General features: G+C 37.8%; 1 protein-coding gene across 1 annotated transcript in view; it reads right to left on the reverse strand.

Moving 5' to 3' along the window:
• Znf438 (zinc finger protein 438) overlaps window positions 1–21,369 on the reverse strand; it is a 150,230-nt gene that overhangs the window by 65,314 nt on the left and 63,547 nt on the right. The window contains exon 5 of the mRNA XM_034509668.2: window positions 7,292–7,540. The gene's annotated coding sequence lies outside the window, so the exon portion shown is untranslated. The remainder of the gene's footprint in view (window positions 1–7,291; window positions 7,541–21,369) is intronic.

Genomic DNA, 21,369 nt, shown 5'->3' on the forward strand with positions numbered 1-21,369 from the left:
TACAAGGTATAGTGAAATCAAACTAGAGCTGACCCAGAAACTTCCTCCCTGACATCTAGCATTCATAGTCCTAGAAGGTGCTAAGTAGGATGTTGGAAGAGTGAAAGTAACAGCCTCACATAATACCGTGAATCATGTCAATTATAATAGTGATAGAACAGGCAGATTTGGCTCAATGTTTATAGGTGCAATCAATTTCTTCTGATTGGAATGGAGGCTGTCCCACAGGACGGAATACACGCCTCATATTAGAGAGCTGGTCAAAGGCCCATGGCTCAGGAGCTCATAGAACCCATAAAAGAATTTACTATTGTTGTTCTGTCAGAGAAATATGTATAAACATTTTTGTTTTTATCTTCCTATTTCTCTGGATTTTAGCTGGATATGTGAGCAGTTCTTTTGCTGATACACAAACCCTAACCAAAAAAATGAAAAGCAGGGCTCAGAGCCTGAGGCTTAGAAGAATGCCAATAGAACAGCAGTTGTAGGACAGTGTGAGGCTCACATCCTTGAAAGGAATAGGTATTAGTGTTCAAGAGGCCTGCTCTGATAGCACCAGAACATTTTTGCTATGAATATAAAAAGGCAAAGTGATTTTCTAAATAAAAACAACCTAGATTAAAAAAATGAAAAAAAACTTAATACATTTTATTTGAAGAAAGTATTCTTTAAGCCTTTTTGTGTAGTTCTGGAGTAATTTTCTAATTATAAAAATCATGCTTCCTTGAGTAGTAAGAATGCTGTGTTGGCTGAGGTGTAGCCTAGCTGAGGATCAGGTGAACCCAATTAACCCAATTTTATCTTGCACATCCTAAGTGGTTTATTTTAGCTATACAATGCTCCCTAAGTCCTTTAGGGCCCTACAAGGAAAACCCATAAACAGACTCTGAAGGCCATGACATTAATTTTGCTGTCATTTTATTGCCTTAAGTGTACATCCAAGGGTAAAAAAAATTCTTGTCCTTTGGGAAAGAAGGCAAATCTGAAACTAATTATGGTAGTTATTATCATAATACTATTAAATTAAACACTATGACCTCAGTGAAATTTATTTTGGTACAATTCTGCTAATGAACACATCTTCTCAATGAGATTAGCTCATTTGTGTCTAGAGCAAAATGGTTTGACAGAGGCCTAGAAGAACAAAAACCAACAAACAAAACTTAGAATTTTCATTTTCATAAGGCTCAACTGGAAAGTCTGATGTAATGAACTTGGTGCCTCTGGACTTGCTTTGCAAAAAATGTTATATCTGTTACAAAGCTTTATTTAAGGGGCAAACCTTCAAATGTCATTGGGTGAAATACTGAATCAAGAGCCTTATCTGTTATAATTACTGCCTCCCAGGGACAATTATTATTACTTCCTGATGTCACCTGTATGCTAAGGATTTATTATAGTCATCATTACTATATATTTAAACTTAGTAGAAAGTTAAGAGAGAAAGGAAACACACTAGTATTCTGATAGCTTCATTCTGTGATTGAGTTTTTAAATATCCTTTTCATGTGTTTGTGGAGGGGGATGGGGGTGAGTGGGCATAAAATGTGATGTAGTGGGTGTGTGGAGATCAATCAGAGAGCAACCTTGGATGCAGGCCTTACCTTCACTTTGCTTGATTCAAACTAAGAAAAAACAACCAGGTTTAAAAATGAGAAAAAGGCACTATAACTATTATTGAAAACATTACACATTTTAAGTTGTTAGAAATACAGAAACCAAGCTGTAACTAACCTCAAACTTTCTCCGTACTGGATATCTTTCATACTATCATACCAGAAGATATGATACAGGCTGTTACAAATAAAAGCCACCAACAATCTTAGCCACAGCAAACCTGTGTTACAATAATGATATGACAGGCAAGGTGCAATAATGGTATGAGTGTTACAGAGGTGACCAGCTGCTTCCTTTCTGGACTAAGGCTTGCTTCACAGGCGAGAGAATTCATGCCTGGTACTGTTTAGCTGGTCAAATGCCCATGACTGGTCATAGGTCCTAGTAGGGAATCTACTAGTACTGTTTGCTAAATGGTCATGTTGTTAAACATTCTTCTAAATATTTTTACTAAAGATCAGTGCTCCTCTAAATCTTGACCAGAGGTCAATACAAAGACTCAAAGCTGATCAAATTTCTGAGATTAAGCAACCTGGGAACATGCATCAATAAAAGGGACAATTGAATTTCCCCTCCCCAGTATCAGGGAACACTGCAGAAGATGAGGGCATAAAGAATATTAAAAACCAGATGACATGAAAGAATTTTGAGAACTACGATCTTTGGCCATGACAAGGCTGTTATACTCATGGTCTCATAGCAGCTGTGGCTACCTGCACAAGATTAGTCAATACTCCAAGATGGATGGGAGTGAATCAGGAAGTCCCACCTTTGGCTGAGGAATTACTGGCTACTTAGGATAGGAAAGTACTTTTTCTTTGGGGCTGGTATGTTGCTCTTAGTCAGGTGGACAGCCCCACACCAATATGCAAGCAAGCAGAGGTAATTTGACTCCATGGGTAAAAAGTTTAAAAGGTCATGAAGGTTGAGAGGGTTGCTCAGGGTGTGGGAGGGAAATCTTGAAGTGGAAATGATCAGGATACATTGCATATATACATGAAAATATTAAAATAAACCAAAATACAATAAATTAAAACCCATGGCTAAAGAATTTAAAGACATTTCTCCAGAAAAGTATGTAAAGGGCCAGCAAACATATTAAAAAGATCTTCAACATCTCTAATCACTAGGAAAATAGAATTCAAAGCCACAATTACTCCATATTCATTAAAATAACTATTACTTAGAACAAAAAAGACTCAAAACAAGTCCTGGCAAGTATGTGGAGAAATTAAAAGTCCCGGTAGAAGGTAGTAAGATCTCAAAGAGCAAATATATACACTCATGTTCATTCATCATTCACAACAGCCAAGAAGTGAAATAACTTGTTCCTGACCGCAGAAAAAAATGGGTAAACGAAGTATAGTATTCCCATACAATAGAATATTATTCAACCTTACAAAGGAAGAAGACTCTAATAAACATTGTAATACTACAACATGGATAAAGACTGAGACTATATACAAAAAGACAAATATTGCAAGAATCTGTTTACAAACTAGGGTAGCAGTTATGTTAATAGAAACTGAAGCAGATGGTGGTTTCTGGAGGTAAAGGAAGCTGTTTTATGGGAATTTCAGTCTTACAACACAGCAGAGTTTGTGGCAGTGTTCAACTGTGCAGTTAAAATGGTTATGGCAATAAGTTCTATTAAATGTTTCTCTTATTAGGAAAAATCAAAGGCACCAGTAGTTAAGATGCACAGGTCCTAAATAAAGCACACAACTAAGCAAGATGGCAACCACTCAGCATGCTAATTTCTGGAAGCATATTGGACAAGCTAGACATTATGAGATTAAAGAGACTAAAGAATATTTACAAAATATGAAGTACTTAACACTAGATATGTGTCTACATAAGAATGAAATATAATACATTTTACAATGTTTCTTTATCATTTTTATGAGCATAAATTAATTGTAGAAAACAATACTTTGTTGTTTTTTTGTGGGGTGTGCGGACGGCTATCCTATAGCCCAGTGTGACCTTAAACTCACTATGTAGCAGATGAGGCCCTCGAACTTCTGAGTGTTGGTGATACAGGCACCATCACACTGGATTTATGTGGGCTGGGGATTAAACCCAAGGTTTCATGTATGCTATGCAAGCATTCTCCTAAAGCTCCATCTGTTGCATCCAAGTGAGTTTCACTGTGACATCTTCATATACATATAATGTGCTTGATCTTACTCATCAATGACACTGGAATGTCTTTTGATATAGCATATGCTAGTTTTTCTGTTTATTGCTGTACTTCTGCATTTTTGAGGAAAACATTTAATACAAAAGTCGTAACTGTAGACAGAAGGTACCAGCCAAGGGCTCTTTAGGGCTTGCCTACCGACAGTGGCTCTCTAGTCACTGTGCTGGATATAGTTTATTTCTTTTTTGTTTTGTTTATTTTTTTCAAGATTTATTTCTTTTTATATATGTGAGTACATTGTCACTGTCTTTAGACACATCAGATCCCATTATAGATAGTTGTGAGCCACCATGTGGTTGCTGAGAATTGAACTCAGGACCTCTGGAAGAGCAGTTAAGAGTTAAATGCTCTTAACTGCTGAGCCTTCTCTCCAGCCCGTTTCTTTACTTCTGAGACACATATCACTGCACTTCTCTGGAGAGCTTACCAGAAAAGCTGGCACCTTCAAGGTAATGTTAGCAGTGGACAGAAGATTCAAATTAGAAAAAGTGCTATAATAAACAAATAATATCAGTTACAGGCTCTGGAAGAAATCCCCAGTACCTGTTCTACCATCACCTAGATAACCTCTCACACAGCAGGCAGGCAGGCAGGCCCTGGGCAACAACAGATTCAACAGTTCAACTAAACTGTACCATCATAAAAATTGGAAATCCTCAAATTCTCACTGAGATTAAATCAGCAAGGCCACTGATTCCTACAATCTCCAATACCAGGTGTGCACAAACGCCACCAAGCGGGAGCAGCAAACAGGAGAAAGGAAGAGAGTCTGTGGGATGTTTGAGGTTTCTCCTGAAACACCTGAGTTATAGCTTAAGGATCTAAAATATGGAGAAAATGGTTTACTTAGTGATAGTTCTGTCTAAATTTGAAACGTAAATACAATTAATAAATTGAATCTCTTTTGATTTTAGTATCCAACCTTAAGTGCCAACATTGTACAAATCAATCGTCTGCCACAATGCATTGACTAAACACTGTTTTTTTCTCTATGAATTGGCTAGATGGGAAAGTTAATTTGAGTTTAAGAAAGGGCTTATTAAAACAAACAGATAGCTTCAAAAGTAGAAACAACAGTACAGTGCAAGCCAGGGAAGAATGCTAGGAGGGATATGTCAGAGGGAGAACAACGTCCACTTATTACTCTTCTGGAAACCTCTCAAAGGTCTATCTTACAGACATACAACTTACCACTTTCAACAGTACTCAGTAAGAACTGGCAGGGAAAGACATCATGAAATAATCTTAAGAAGGTTGTGAGATACTAGGGAAACTCTAATCCAACTAGGTGAGAGAGAAAAACAGTCCCATTCACTGAAATGCTGGGTTAGCAATAAAGATATCTTGCAGGGCTTGGGCTCACTGTGCTTCCTCTTTTTCTCTGTCCACCATATGCAACTATGTGTATGTCCTCTCTGTGTGCATTACTAGTTCTCAAGTCTAAACACATAATACATATAATCATGTCCTATATGATAGCATTTGGTTAACAGCAGCCCATGCCCTTGGCCAGTTCTGTCAGTAAGCGTCTGTGTTAGGGTGGATGAATCATTGGCTCTGGTTTCAAAAGTATCACTGTTTCATTGTGGGGAATGCATGGTAGAGCTGAGAAGTGTGCAATATAGAGTCCAGGAATACAGAAGAAAATAATACAGAAAGAAAGCAGGACAAGATACATTACTACTCAGGGACAAATCCCAGTAACCAATTTCCATGTGGCCCTCCTCCCAACAGTGTCACTGTATGATATATAAAGAAATTATCATACATTAGGCCAAGGATTCATGACCTGTAAGTCTCTGAAAAAGCCCTCACTTTTACTTTTTCAAGTAAAACTCACCAAACTTTTTCAGAAGTTTGCCTTACTAATATCTTAGGTATCCTTGACCCCACAAGGTTGATCAGAAGAACCACCACAGGTTCCATCACTATCATGAGCTGAAAAAGTCCTTTCAACTAGAAAAATCACAGCATGAAGTCTGCAGTACACAGAGCTGGTGTAGAGAAATCTGCTCAAGTCATGTAGAGACAACACATACAGTCATGCGATGTCTAGGACTTGTTAGTGACAGCCAATCTTGACGCTACTGGGTTATTGTGGCTATTTCAGAATGGATTCCTTCTACTTATTAAAACAAAGTTACTTTCACAGAACCCTTGGCCAGCTCTTTGTGGAAGGATCTATTATCATTGGAGTGACAACTCTATGTATGTCATTATCCTTGAAGACCTTCCAGTGGGACAGAGTATACAAGTAGAAGAACTGTGGAAGAACCTGACCCTATGTAGATCCAGGCTAGTGTGTGTGTGTGTGTGTGTGCGTGTATGTGTTTGTCTTAGCTTAACACAAAAGTAAAAAGTCTTAAAAATCAAAAGGCTTATTGAAAAATATTAAAATATTTTTATTTAGCTGTATTATTAGTGATATCCTTGTGCTTTACACAGAGTTATTATAAATGACTAAATTTCTAGAAGGTCAGTGAGGTGGCTCAGCAAGTGCCAGCGGCTAAGCCTCATGACTAGAGTCTAGTCCCTGCGGTCCACATGGGGGAAGGAGAACCAACTCCTGTTAGCTGTCCTTTGACTTTTATATCTGTGCCATGGCATGTAAGCACCAGCTCTGTCCCCAGAAAAATAAGTAACATGTAAAAAAAACTTAAACATTTTATGAAGTAAAAGAATACCAGTAAATTAATAAATTAATTGGAATAAAGAAATAAACTAAAGTAAGAAATAAAATTTAAAAAGTAAATTAGCTTTCTCCATAGAGCAGAGCCAACCAGAGGAGATACTCAGGGTAGGTCCTCTAATGCTCCACTCCCTTGCTGACCAGAAACACTTTAAGGTTGGATCTGTAAGTTCCACTCAACTGGCTGTCCTAGATAAATATGCTACCTTCATTTCTCCTGTACTGTTTCCAAATGCAGATATACACACAGCACTGTGTTAAATGTCTGCAGTGTCCAGTTAGGTGACATGCGTGATGGGTTTAAAGTTTAGGGGCAGTAGACTGCCATATACCACATGTGTTCAGATTTGTGCAAGAACACTCTTATGTACAGCCATCTTCTTTTTACTAAAGATAGTCAGTAACTATTGTGAAAGACAGAAAGCTAGGATCTAGTTTAAGATACTTTTCTGTTCATGTGCAAATACTTACTTTGATTTTCAAGTAAGATAAACTGAGACTATTTTAAAAATTCTTTGTGCCCTTATTCTAATTTTACAATGTTATTATACTCAATAAACACTTTTCTAGAAAAATCAACTATGCAAAATCTATCTACCAGCTATATAACACAGAAATTTAGACTGTAGTTCTATTAAAATAACATTATATGTAAATTCATCAATTTTTTGTCTTTCTACTTTTTCCAAACTGAAAATAATTTGCTTATTAACAGATTAATTAAAATGTCAGTACACAAGTCAAAAGAAAAGTAATCTAAAGTGACAAGTATGGGGACTCACCCAGATGAGCGGAAGTCCTGAGACGCTAGGTTGCTCTTGTACAATTTAGTTCTCGTCTCCCAATACAGATCATCCTTAAACTGAATTTAATGTCTGAATTTAATGTCCAGAATTTAATGTCTGTCTTCCGCAACGGACTCAACACTCTACAAGGGCAGAGTGCACATCTGTCTTGATCCCATTACTTCAAGGGCCTTGGTGAATCATCTTTCGAATACATTTGACAAATTGTCTTTAAAGCATATAAACCTAAACCAAAGGAGATACAATATTTTACAGATATTCTAAGACAAAATACTTTCATTTATAAAGGTTACATAATCAAATACAAAAAGTCCATAGAGTTAAAGCCGAGGATGAGGACAGAAGCAAAGATTATTTGCCCAAATGGCTGACTGGTGTGACAAAATTAAAGCATATGCTTTCTAAGCACACTGCCCAAAGCCGCTTACAAATAAACTCAGGTCCCAAAGGCAAACCCTTTAACAAAACATGATTATAGTACTATATATACTATTATACTCTAAAAGCATGTTACTACTGAAAAAAATTATTGATAGATTGCTTCAAAACTCAACATAAATTAAAAAAAAACACTTTATTGAATTTCCTTAACACACAGAGAGATACAGATATACACACTTTTTTTTTTACACACAGTCACATACTCACACATCAGCTTTTGCTCCTCATAATTAATGAGAGGAAGCCAAATTTTAACATTCACTAATGAAAATATAATTTCATTATATTTTGCACAATTGAATTAATTTATCCATGAACTTGTACTCTAGCTTTAAGACAATCTTAAGCAAGACAAAAAAATTATACTTTTTCTAAGTCACATCAAAATAAAAGGTTCCTGGGGTGAAAGAGATAGCTCAGTGTTTAAGAGCACTAGCTACTCTGGTAGAGGACCAAGTTTGATTCTTAGCATCCTCATTTGGCCGCTCATAACTGCCTATATAACTTCAATACTTGGGGATCCAATGCCTCTGACTCCTCAGGGTACATGCATTTATGTGCATATACCCCCACACAGAAACATACTTGACAAGACAGAATAGAATATTTTTCTTTCTGAGATAGGGTTTCTCTGTGTAGCTCCATAGACCAGGCTGGTCTCAAACTCAGAGATCTGCCTGCCTCTGATTTCCAAGTACTGGGATTAAAGGTGTGAGTCACCACCACCTAACTAGAATAGACACTTTATGGTCACAAAATAATGGCTGATGAAAATAATATGCTTCTATATCGAGTGTCCATCTTTTAACAAAGCAGTTTAGTTAAACATCATCAGTTAGTACACTATCAGTGACCACACAAAGCAAGTGTGGGGAACTTCTGTAAAGGCTGAGAGGAAGTATTTTCAGTTTTGTGGCTCTGAGGTCTACTGTCCCTCACAATTTCTGTGACTAAAACAACATAAAGCATATCTACAAAATTTTCCCAAACTTTTCTGAGCACTGAAACTAAATTATCTAATTTTTATTTGTACCAGGATATTCTTTTAGGATTCTTCATACCCTAATAATTTAGAAATGTAAAATTCTGAGTTTCAGGCCAGCCTAGCCTATACAAAACATTCTAAGTTAGCCAGGGAGACATAGTGAAAAACTAACTGAAGAGAAAAAGAAAAAAAAAAAAAAAAAAAGAAACAGAAAACCCAAACAACCTCATATTCTTAGTCTGCAAGCCTCACAAAACCAAGCCCAAGGTGGCCTGTGAATTCCAGTGTGATTTTCTATGTCAATAGCTTAGTACATACAACTGATTCCTACAACTTAGTACAGAGAAATTCTCAATCTGTGCAACCCTTTTGGGGGTTACATATCAGCTCCCATACATTTAAGATATTTATATTATAATTCATACCAGTAATAAAATTACAGTTATGAAGTAGCAATGAAATAATTTTATGATTGGAAGTCACCAGAACATGGAATTGCATTAAAGAGTCATAGCATTAGGAAAGTTAAGAACCACTGACTTAGTAGCAATGTAACCTCTTTAATGCTATCTTACCTGCAAGCCCACAAGGGAGGAAGTCTGCTACTGCCACTAGGAGGGAATTAAGTAATCATGCACAGGTAGGAGTAAGCTATGCAAGCAATGTAATAACTGAAGCAGAAAAATAACATGACTATGAACTTAAATGTAACAAGCAGTAATCTCAGCATGTGCTAGTTTAATCTTCATCACGGCCATGAGATGGTTATTTTTATGATCTCTATTTTACATATGAAGAAATCTAAGCTAACACAGTGAGTAAATGGACAGGTACCATCTTTTGTCCTGACAGGTACACTGTTTTCATCATCTGTTCTTTTCTTATAAAGTTTCCACTTCATGTAACAATTTTCAGAAATTAAAATGTACCATAAATTAAATAATGTGATACACTTCATGTTTGATAACACACAGCTAAGCTTTACTGAGACTTTCTGGACAGTAACAGAAACTGAAGGGTTCAGATAGAGATGACTGGTATTCTGAAGGAAAGACTGGGCACCAAGGCCCTATTCCTTCCTGTGTGCTAATCACTGGAGAAAATGTCCCAGGAAAAGGGTAGCAAAGAGGCAGGTCATTTCTGCTGTCTCTAAATGACTTCTGAGCTTTCTTACTTAAATTTCCTTCAAGTGTAGCTGTGTGCAGAGAGCATTTACAGGCCGACAGTGTTTGTCCTTTACTGGTATGCTAGCAACAAGGCTGTTCACAGCCACAGCATTAGTGAACCTAACTGTTGATTTGCATGATGCTCTCATTTCTACCACTTTGTTGCCTCTGAGGACTGCTGTTTCATATCCAAAAATGTGCAGAATAATGGATTCTTTAATGGGCATTTGAAAAAAGTTGGGGTTATTAAAATTACTTAAAAACTTAAAATTTATTTCAGCATAGTGTTAAATTGCAAAAGTGGCTTTTAGAAGTTACAATGAAAGACTGTAACTTCCAAATAACTTCAGAATAAAAACAGTGAAGAACTTGACATTTGAGGACTTTGGCTGGCTAAGGAAATAAGAAATGGCTAAAAGTGAAATTATTCCAAAAAGCTGTCAGTGGAAGGCAGCTATGTGCCAGACAATTACTTCAGAGTCTGCCTTCATTACTTACAGAAACATGAGGAAACTTCCATGACAGATGATCTCCACAGCATTGGGCGACGGATATAAGACACTGAGGTTCTTACCAGGACAGGGCTCACAGCAAAATTAATCTGGCCAACATTATAAAACCTATTTGCCAAATTTCCTTAAATTTGCACTTTTCCAAAAATCCTTGCTCTCAGTAAACTGCACAATTCTCTATGTGTGACTAGCACAGTAAGAAACTGATACTTCTCAGCAGAAGGCAAGTAGCCATGTTTCCTGAGGTGGTTCAAACAATGAGTACTGCAAGAGGGAATTTTCTGACTTAAAATTGAACTCCAACATTTTCATTTTCAAAAGCCCACATCTCAGAGCTGTGCCTCACTCTCCCTCACCTTCTCTGCCTTGAAGTTCTTCAAACTGTATTGGTTCTGTCTCCTAAAAGCCTCTCTGATGTCCATGTTTTCTCTTCTCCACTGAGGCCCTCCTGGCACAAGTTGCATCATTTGATGAGAAACCTGGACACTCTCAGTTTTCTCTGGGTTTTCCAGGTCTGCTCCTGATTCACTTCAACCTATACTCCTTCCTCAGCTCTGTACTCCAGGTACCAGCCTTCCCGAGTTTCCTGAGTATGACAGTGCTGTCTCAGTAGAGTTTTTATGTATGTTCTACTTGTTCCTTCTAATGACAAAATGCCCAAGGCAGCCACCTTAATGGAGGATTTACTTTATTCACAGTCTCAAAGGTTTCAGATGATGTTAAGCCAGGTCAGTATGAACCTGTAGTGAGGGAGTCCATTTCGTGACAAGAAGAATAGCAGAGGAGGCTGCTCTCCTAATGGTGTCTGGGAAGCAAATGGAGAAACAGACAAGAAGGGGTGGGAGCCCCAACATTCCTCACAACAAACTAACTTCCTTCCACTAGGCTCCAAAAGGTTCTACTTCTCAATAGTGCTACAGACTGGCCAACAAACCTCAGTACATGAGACTAGGAAGCACTTAAGATTCAAACCATAAAAAAAAGGTCTCAAGGCAAAATCATCTCAGATCTGTGCAGACCCAGATTGGTTCTGAGAGCCCTTTCATACATCCAGCAAACTCTGTATCATTCTCCCACATTACTGTGATTTTACTTACATACTGCCTAGTAACAACAGAGAAGCTTTAGGAGAGTGGGGCTCACATGCCCTTGTGTTGAACTATCATAACAACAGAAAACTCAAGAGAAGCTGGGTCAGTAACTGTGATACAACTGACATTACAGTCTTCTTTCAAAGTGTTCTATGTATAGCTAGAATAGCTGTACTAATTGCAGCTATAGGCTGGGTTATAGAGTACCAATCTCGTTATTACAAATTCTTCTTCAAACTGTCCAACATACAATCAGAACAGGCACACTCCACCCAGCCACTGGCCAGGCCACAGAGTATGTCATACTCAGCCTTTTGAAGACCTGCCAGGCTTTTCTGTTGACACTTCCCACACAATCCTCACCAGCAATATATAAAATTTCCAGGTGCTACGCATTCCCACAAATACCTGTTTCTATTTTCCTCTTTATCACATGGTACCTCACTGTGACTATTCTGAATGACTAGTGACATCAAGTGTCTTTTCATGTTCTTGCTAGCAACTTGTGAACCTAAAAAAAGTCTATGTATGCATACATATTTAATTTTTTATTATTGTTGAATTATAAAAGTTCTTCAACAAGTCTGGATACGAGCCTTTTACCAGAGATATGATTTGCAAGTATCTCTTCCATACCCTGGTTTGTCATTTTAGTCCTGAAAGTTTTCAATTTTGGTGAAACCCAACTTACAAACATTTAGTTTGTTGCTCATGCTTTGAGTGTCAATCTGATAAATTATCTTGTATAACTCAAAGTTATAAAGACATCAACCCCTAGTTTCCTCTAAGAGTTTTTCATATTGTTTACCTCTTATCTTCACATCTTTAGGTAACTTCTATATGTACAGCAAGAGTCCCTTTTGTTTTGTTTGTTGGTCTAGGAGCACTGGTTGAAAGCTACCCTGCCCTTATTGATTTGTCTGGACACCTTTACTGAAACACAGCACAGCAGAATGTCAGGGTGCATTCTATACTGTGCAGTTGTCTATCTTTATTGCAGTACTATGCTGCCTTCTGTATTACTGTTTGTAATTTAAGTCATGACACTAAGAAGGATAAGCCAATTTTCTCCCTCACAAGGCAACTTTGCTGACTCTACGTCCCAAAGATCAGATTAATACATGCAGTATGAGAAGTTCTGATCGCATGAAGCTTACTTTGAATATGTAGCTTAGTATGTGCAGGACTATTGTGCTAACAATGTTAAGTTTCCCAGCTTAAGAACTTGGAATGTCCTAGTCTAAGATTTAGATTTCTGCCTGAAATTACTTCTTTGTTCTAGCATAAGACTTAGATTTCTGCCTGAAATTACTTCTTTGTTTTAGCCTAATGTCTGATTCCTGCCTGAAACCTACTTACTTATCCTTAGCCAATGTCATATTCCTGCCAAGCTGCCCATTTCCTTGTCCTTGGCCCATGTCAGATTCTTGCCAAGCAGCCCCAAAGGCTCTCATTTGTTCCCCCCTTTTTATTTCATTAACAAGACTGAGGTCTTGTTAGGTCTTAGGTCGTTCTGACAAGACTGCCTTCCTTACCCATCATGGAATGTGCATTATCAAAAGCAATGCACTTCTGTCTTAGGTGGGTAAGGCTCTATGCAGAATCTTACCCGTTCTTGGCTTGCCAGCCTGTTAATTTAATAATTCTGTCGGGGGGGGGGTCCATTTTCAGGTTCAAGCCATGTACTTGGCTGCCAACATGTTGATATTGCTAAAGAAAAGCTTTAACGCAATGGGCAAGAATAAAAGTTTTCCCAGGACAAAAAGGGCTAGCATGATCAAGCTATATATGCCATTTTTGAAGCTTGACCAAAATAGAAATACTGACCTCAGGCCATGGGTAATTTTATCTGCAGTATCTACCGCATCAGTGCTCAGCAGAGCAGCATTCGTAAAATCAATAAGCTTCCTATGTATCATTAAAACTTCCACAGAGGTGTTAGAATTATGCCAAATACACTGCCCGTGTCATTAAACTTCCTAATTATAATGACTACCACTGTAAATTGTAGAACTAACATGAATCCAGTGGTATTTGGCTTGACACTCAAGATGACTCCTTAAAGAAGTAATTTCAGATAGGATTCTAAATTTTAGCTAGAACAAGAAAGTAGGCTTGAGACATGAAAATGACCTTGTGCTAGGACAGGGAAGTAGGCTCAGATACTTTGGTCATCCTGATAAGCCCTTAGAAACAGTGATCACGGGAGTGTTCATGTAATTGGGTTTAATGCCTTACTTTTTTTTTTTTTTTTTTGACTATTTGTGTTTATTGTCTTGCTTGTTCCTTGACCATCTGCATCTATTATATTGCTAGACCCTCAACCTAGAACAGACCTTAATACAAGCATGTAATTAAAATGGTATAAAAACATAAAGAAGGAAAGGGGAAAGGATGGGGGTTCTAGGGAGGGAAAATGGGGAAAGAGGATGACATCTGTACTGTAAATAAATAACATGTCCAATAAAAAAATTAAAAAAAAATTGAAACGTCTTTATTTAAGTCTTTAACTCCCAAATTACTTTAGCATTTGGTGTTACAAGTGTTGAACTTTTGTTAAACTTATTCTTGTTTTGATGCTACTATAAATGTTCCTTTACTAATGTTATTTTCAGATTATTCTCGGCTAAAACATAAAAATACAGTTGGTATTTATAATGGTTTTGTGTCTTTCAGCCTTGAAATTTTTATTTAGTATAACCATCTTTTTTCTTAGCATGTTTCTTAAGAAATCTTACAAACAAAGTCTTGTGATAAACAAATTGAAACTTCTTTCCTTATCTATTTGTCCTGGTTAGAACCTTCAGAACAATACTGAATAGAGGCAGAAACAGAACAACGACTAGTCTTCTTCCTAATGCTGACAGGAAAGTGTTTTAGTCTTCTATCACAAAGTATACCTGCTGACAGGTTTCCATAGATATTCTTCATTAGGGTAAGAAGTTATCTTCTACTCTTTGTTCTTTATTACCACAAGAGGATAAATGCACTTTCCATGTCTATTAAGATAACATATGGCTTTTAAAAACATATATGTGATGTACTATGTTCCTTGGATTTTTAAATGTTGAGTCAACTTTGCATTCCTGAGATTAACCCACCTGGTACTGATTTACAATTCTTTTAGTTACTTCATTTAATATACTAGTATTTTGTTGAATACTTTTGCATCTATATCCACAGGAGTATTTGTTTAGTTTTCTTGTTAAAGTGATATGGAGCCTCACAGAATAATCTGGGAAGCATGGCCTTCTCTTCTACTCATTTTAGAAATCATGAACTACTGTCAATTCTTCTTTAAATTTTTAATAGAACACATCAGTGCAGCCATCTGAGCCTGAGACAGGGAGCGAGAGACGGAGTATATAGGAGAATCAACTGTTTTACATGTTAAAGGTTCAAATTTTCTAATTCTTTTTAAATAAGTTTTGGCATATTTTGTATTTTAGTAAATACTTCATCTAAGTGAGCAGCAGAATGTATTTGTTGTTAGTATTCCTTTATAAGTCTTTACATCAAGGTTCTGTTTTCGCTGTTGACTTTAGTGTTTGGACTGTTCACTTTCATCTCTGTGGTCTAGCTAAAGGCTCATTAATTTTTGTCAAATGTTCTTTAACAAACCAACTTTTCCATTCATTGATTTTGTTCATTAGTTTTCATTATCTACTTTGTTGCTGTTATTATTATTATTTTATTATTATTTGAGACAAGGTCTCATTATGTGTTATATATTATACACTACTACTCCTACTATTATTGCTGCTTCTGACAAAATCTCATTATGTAGTCCTAGGTTGGCTTAGAATTTGCTATGTATACTAGGCCGGCCATGAACAGAGATCTGCCTTTTGAGTGCTGAAATTAAAAGGGTGCACTACCATACCCCATTTGTGATTTAACATTATTTTAATTATGTTGTTCATTATTTTCTTCCTATTACTTATATAGGTGGTATTCTTCTTCTAGGTTGTTAAGGTGGAGGTTAAGTTTAATTTAATATCATTTAAAAACCAAAATTTTGGGAACTTGAGGTGATGGCTTATTGACATTTGGTTCCCCAGATGAAGTGGTGTGTGCATCGGTAATCCTAGTGCTTAGATGATGACACAGAAGGCAGACAGGAAAATCCCCAGAGGCTGTGAGCCCAAGATTCTGGAATGTCCAGAGGTGAACAGAAACACACTATTTCAAACAAGGAAGGGGGTGAAAATCAACACCTGAGGTTGTCTGACATCTACACACTGTGACTTTAAGTTTTTCAAAGTCTACTTTTAATAATGCTTAAATGCTTTAACCTCCCTTTCAGCCTATCACCCACCAGAGGTGGTGGGAAAGAAAGGACTGGGGGCGGGGGAGGTGGACCTGTTTAGAAAGGTTCTTTGAAACAATTCCCATCTGTGTTGTCTGGGAATTGGCAGTTCAATTCACAGGTCAGCAGTGGCAGTTCGATCCACTTGCAAATACTTCAGGGATATACCAGCAGTCCAGTTTGGTAGAGTCAGGATAGCAAAGACAAATCTGTAAAGGTGGTGTTACCTAGCAGAAAGAGCCAGGCTTCAGTCTAGGCCCAAGTCAGCAGGAGAGACCAGTAGAAACCCCAGGAGACGTTCTCGGCTGTGCCTCTCAGCAAAGTGAAGATCAGTGAAGATCAGCAAAGACGAGAGATCAACAAGCATTTAGGTATGCAAGCAGCCACCATCACCATCAGTCATGTTCTATTTATACTCCCTCCAAACACCACTCTCCTCCATGGGTGTTGCCTCAGCATATGTGTCTGTCTCAGCTGAAATCACTCTGCCAATCAAGGGAAGTCCACAGAAGTGGCAAGAAGCCGGAGCACTCTCCAAAGAACCCTTAAAAGTTTCCACCTCAACATATGCTTAGTGACACACACATATATATCTTGTGCAAGTACATGCACGTATATATACATATACACACACACACACACATTGTAGCTATACATTTTTAGGCAGAAAAAAAAAACAGGAAAAAATTATGGGTGTAGGGAACCTCTTACTTGGGATTCTGATTAAAGCTAAAGCCTCTCACCAACTAAGCATGAAACCATAATTAGCATTTTTCAGTTAAAGTTGACAACATAGACAGAATATTCCTTTCATATACAGGCATTTACTTTAAAAAATAACAGTAAGCAGGCCTAAATCCTAAATATGCTCTCTTGGGCAGGTCCCCCTCCTCTCCCTAGACATCTTCTAGACTTTCAGTAAGGAGAATCTCAGTGAGACTTCTCACTATGTTTGCAGTGAAGATCTCCTATCTTCCTGCACCCCTGTAATTTTATTTACTGTGGTCTTGTCAGGTGCCCCTTAGCGACTGCCCCATAATCTCACTTAGATTCTATAGCAACTTCTGAAGGCAGTCTCTTCAAAAACCCACTAAAATGGCAGGTATGAATTCTATGGGGATCATGAAGGGAAGGTCTTTGAGAAGTCCACATCAATGCTCTGGATCCTTTCTTTCTGAGACTCACTTTTCCTTCAACACTTGTTCTAAAATATATTTATTCAACTCCAATTCTGCTTTATACAGGCTAGTATCCAAACATTTATCTTGGCTGAAGCCAGGGGTCCCACTTTGGTCTGAGTTAGGTCCCTAAAGGCTGAGGGAACTCCTCGGGTATCATGGTGACAAGAATGGAACTGCGCATCTTATCTCTGCCCCATTATTGCTACTAAATGTCTCTAAAATCGCCTTTTCCTAACTGTATCCTGTAACAAGCTTTGGTATATCAAGTTTTAGGTTAATTTAACTTTATAATATTTACTAATTTACCTGTGACTTTTTCTTCTTTGACCTCCCAATTATTTGGGAGTGCTATTTAATTTCTACATATCTGTTTTATTCCCAAATTTCTTTCTGTTACTGTTGGCTATATCACACTGTGGTCAGATAGTGCATTGTGATAATGCTTTCTTTATACTTGTTATATGACCTAATAGTTTGTTCTAGAGATGACCCACAGATGCTTTAAAAGAATGCTCATTTTATTTGTTCTACAGCTGACTGTAAGCTCTTCTTAGTCTAGTTTGACTCTGGGCAAGGAGCCCAACTTGCTCTGGTATATTTAGAATAAACACTTATGCCACCCCCAATAGTAAGATGCACATGTAATAAAATCTAGTTTTGGACTTACTTTTTAACACATTTATTTTTAATAGCTCTGAAGAACACAAACTAGGAAATAAATTTACTTGTTCTATTTTTTTATGATTAATTTCATATAGAAAAGATTATCACTTAAAAAAAGTACTAAGGTTTCTTCAACAACATATACATTGATGTAACTTAAAGACTAACTGTAGGAGACGCTAAGGTGGGAGGAGTAAGGAGAAGAAGAGGAAGAATAAAGAGAAGAGGAGGAGAAGGAGGAGCTAGAGGGAGAGGAGACAAGAGGGGGACATGGAGGCTGATGTTTGCTTGTCCGTAGCAGTCAAAGGTAGTTGGTATATCTAGATTGGGTATTAGGTTACACTTCTGATTGTATGGGCGTCTTGTTATTGATCATTACCAAATATATAAGCCTTTGGATAATCTAAGCATTAGAGTCTCATCTGTACTGAGCCCCTGTAGTTGGTGGGATAGTCTGGGCAATGCCCAGCCTTGCAGAGACAGTGTGGAAGACTGGCAGAGCCATCTCCCATGCTGACTTCTAGTGGGTGGCACGGTGGGTGTTTCTGGCTGGCCGTTTCTAGCTGTGGTGTGCATGTGGCCTCTGGCCACGCAACATGGCAGCTGAGCCAGGCAGAGCCGCAGCTTAGATAGTCAGCCTTACCAGTGGCCGTTTTTTAAAAATAATTACTACAACAACTAACCACTGAACTATATTACGTTATAGATCAAAGAAAGGTCCAAGGTTTGTTTCTAGATTATCTTGTAGTCAACACATGATCACCAGCTGCTGCTCTCCAAAGCATGGCTCTCTTGGTTAGCAACAGGGAGATCCTATCATTTTCCACATTTTAACATTTTTTGAGTTATACACATATACACTCGGGTGGGGGGAGACAGAGAGACAGACAGACAGATAGACACAGAGACACTCCTGACACTGGAGAGAAGCCTAAGAGGTTAACAATGCTTGCCCTTCCTCCAGAGGACCTGAGTTTAGTTTTCAGTATCCATGTGAGATAGCTTATAAGCACCTGTAACTGCAGTTTTGGGGTATATGATCTCATCTTCTGGTCTTCATGGGCACCCACATATATGTGGCATACATTCATAATACATATGTACATACATAAGACAACAATAGATGTCAATGTTGAACCACTGGTTTTTCTGTGCATCCCTTATTGAAAGTAATAAAAATATTTCCCCCTCCCTTTTTTTTTTTATCATTTTGTTTATTCACTTTACATCTTCATTGCAGCCATCCCTTCAGCCCAGTCCCACCTTCACAAATTCCTCCCCAACTACCCCCTCTCTTTCTTCTCAGACTAGGGGAAGCACCCCCATGGGTATTGACTCATCCTAGTACATCAAGTAACACCTCATTGTGAATTGTTTTCAAACCTGTAACAGTCAGTTTTAATAAAAGAAAATTAATAGCACCAACTGCGTGATCTAAGTCATAAGGAGTAAAGTGTTTGAAAGGATTTTTAAAACTAACTGTGGCTTATATACACATGTCAGCTACAAAGAATAAAATTCACATACTATGCCATCTTCCAGTTTTGTGAAGTATATTGCAAAGTCTCCACACAAAAAGGGTACATGTAGAAATTCAGTGAAAATTTTCAACTACCTTCATCACCAATAAATAGGTCTTGTAGGTAAACTGATTTTAAGTTTCTCCTGCTATAAACCTTATTAGTTTCTGAGGACTAGAGTGTACTGAGTCCCACCCACAGAGCACTTGGGAAAGAAGGGTCAAGGCTCTCTGTGCTCCATCTGTGTCTATGAAGCTGAATGAAGAAAACAGCATGTCTTCCCACAATGAGCACATGTAGGAGTGAGGAAGGAAGAGTCAAGAACAACTAAAGAGTGCACTTAAACAGGTCATGGGTTGGAGGAAGCAAGATTTGCTGAAAGAAAAATGCAGGCTATTCAGATTAATGGAGGAAGCAAGGGAAGCAGAGCTTGTTGGTACTTAGGAGAAAAGGGTACTACACTTTGACAAATGGCAAGATCCCCTAGTCCTCCAGGAAATAGCCAATGATAGGCATCTCAAGTTACAGCTGGGCACAGACAGTAGAAAGATGCAACAGTGTCAAATCTTCCCAGACACAGTAAGAAATGGGGCTGTATGGTTAGTAGAGACAGCATCTTGCAGAGAGTACAGAAAGGGGCTTTACCTAAAGGACTGAAACCCCACTTCTCTTTGAGAACTATATAGGTTTAAAAACAATCTTTCTTTTATGTTGGCAAAGAATACATCTCCAGCAATATATTATCCCTTCACCTGCAGTGTTATTCAAAAAACTAGTAAAAACAAAATGTTTTAATCTCTTTTTTGTATGTTACATAGTAATTCTGCTGTTTCTAAGTCAATTCTCCTTATTGTTTGCCAATTTCAAGTTAAATAGTTAAAATTTAAGCTATTATAATAAGCATTCTTTCAAAAAATCAAAATTAAAATATGATATAGAACAGAAAATATTCAAGAGAATCACCATAAAAAAGTGATTTAGATATCTCAGTATAATATAATTTAATAGAAATTTTCATAGTTAAAAAAATGAGCTGGCAACAGGCCATAGGAACCTAAGTTCAATCCTCGGCATGGCATAAAAAGCTGGCTGTGGTAGCATAAGCTTTTAGTGGCAACACTTGAAGAATGTGGGCATAGCAGATCTTTGGGGCTTGCTGACCAGCACCCTCATCTAATTGGTAAGGCCCAAGTCCCAGTGAGAAATACTGACTCAAAAATGAAGGTGGGCTGGACATGGTGGCATATCCCTTTAATCCCAGCACCTTCAAGGAAGAGGCAAGTGGATCTCTGCAAGTTCAAGGCCAGTCTGGTTTACACAGCAAATTCCAGGGCAGTCAGAGCTACTGTCTACCCCACCACCCCCTCAAAAAAAGAGAGAAAAGGAGGAGAGAAGAGAGAGGAGAGAATAAATGGGGGAAGAGAAGAAAAAGGAAGAAGGAAAAGGAAAACAGAAGAATGAAATTCCACTTGGGTTGACAAGGTGGCTTAATGGGTAAAGAAACCTGCTGCCCAGTCCAATAACCTAAATTCAGCCCTTTGGGACCCACATGGTAGAAGGAAAGAACCAATTCTTAAAAGTTTTCTCCGATTTCCACATTTGCGTTGTAGAGCACATGGGCTTATATGTACTCATGTGCATCAATCAATCAATGTGATAAAAATGAGAAAACAGAAGATGGAAGGCTCTGAAGAATGCATGTGTGGTGATTTCTAACCTCCACCAACACAAACAGACATATCTGTACACATACACATACGTACATGTACATAATTAACCAGGTGTACACCAGCCTATAATCTGAGCATTAAGAAAATAGGAGCAAGAAGATCTGCTGCAAGCTCCAGGCCAATCTTGGCTGCACAGCAAGACTGTCTCAAGAAAGAAACACTCATACACATGCACACTCATAATATTTCAATTATGAAGGTACTTTTGGTTACCCTAAATAAAAATTGTAATTGGATAAGGGAAAGTAGTTCTCTCATCAGGTTATAAAGAAGAGGTTCAACTTTAAATTATGTTTAGTTTAAAAAAAAAAAGTCCTGACCAAATAACAGTGTCAGAAGTGTCTCGCACTTTTCCCATCATTTACCTAATGAGGAAGCACATATGCATAAGCCTGTTTGCTTAGCTTGTAAAGGCTTGCTCCTGTACAAGTTCTTTGAAGAGTCTTGCTTTTGAAA

Source organism: Arvicanthis niloticus, chromosome 8, assembly GCF_011762505.2.
Source record: "Arvicanthis niloticus isolate mArvNil1 chromosome 8, mArvNil1.pat.X, whole genome shotgun sequence".
Classification (NCBI taxonomy): domain Eukaryota; kingdom Metazoa; phylum Chordata; class Mammalia; order Rodentia; family Muridae; genus Arvicanthis; species Arvicanthis niloticus.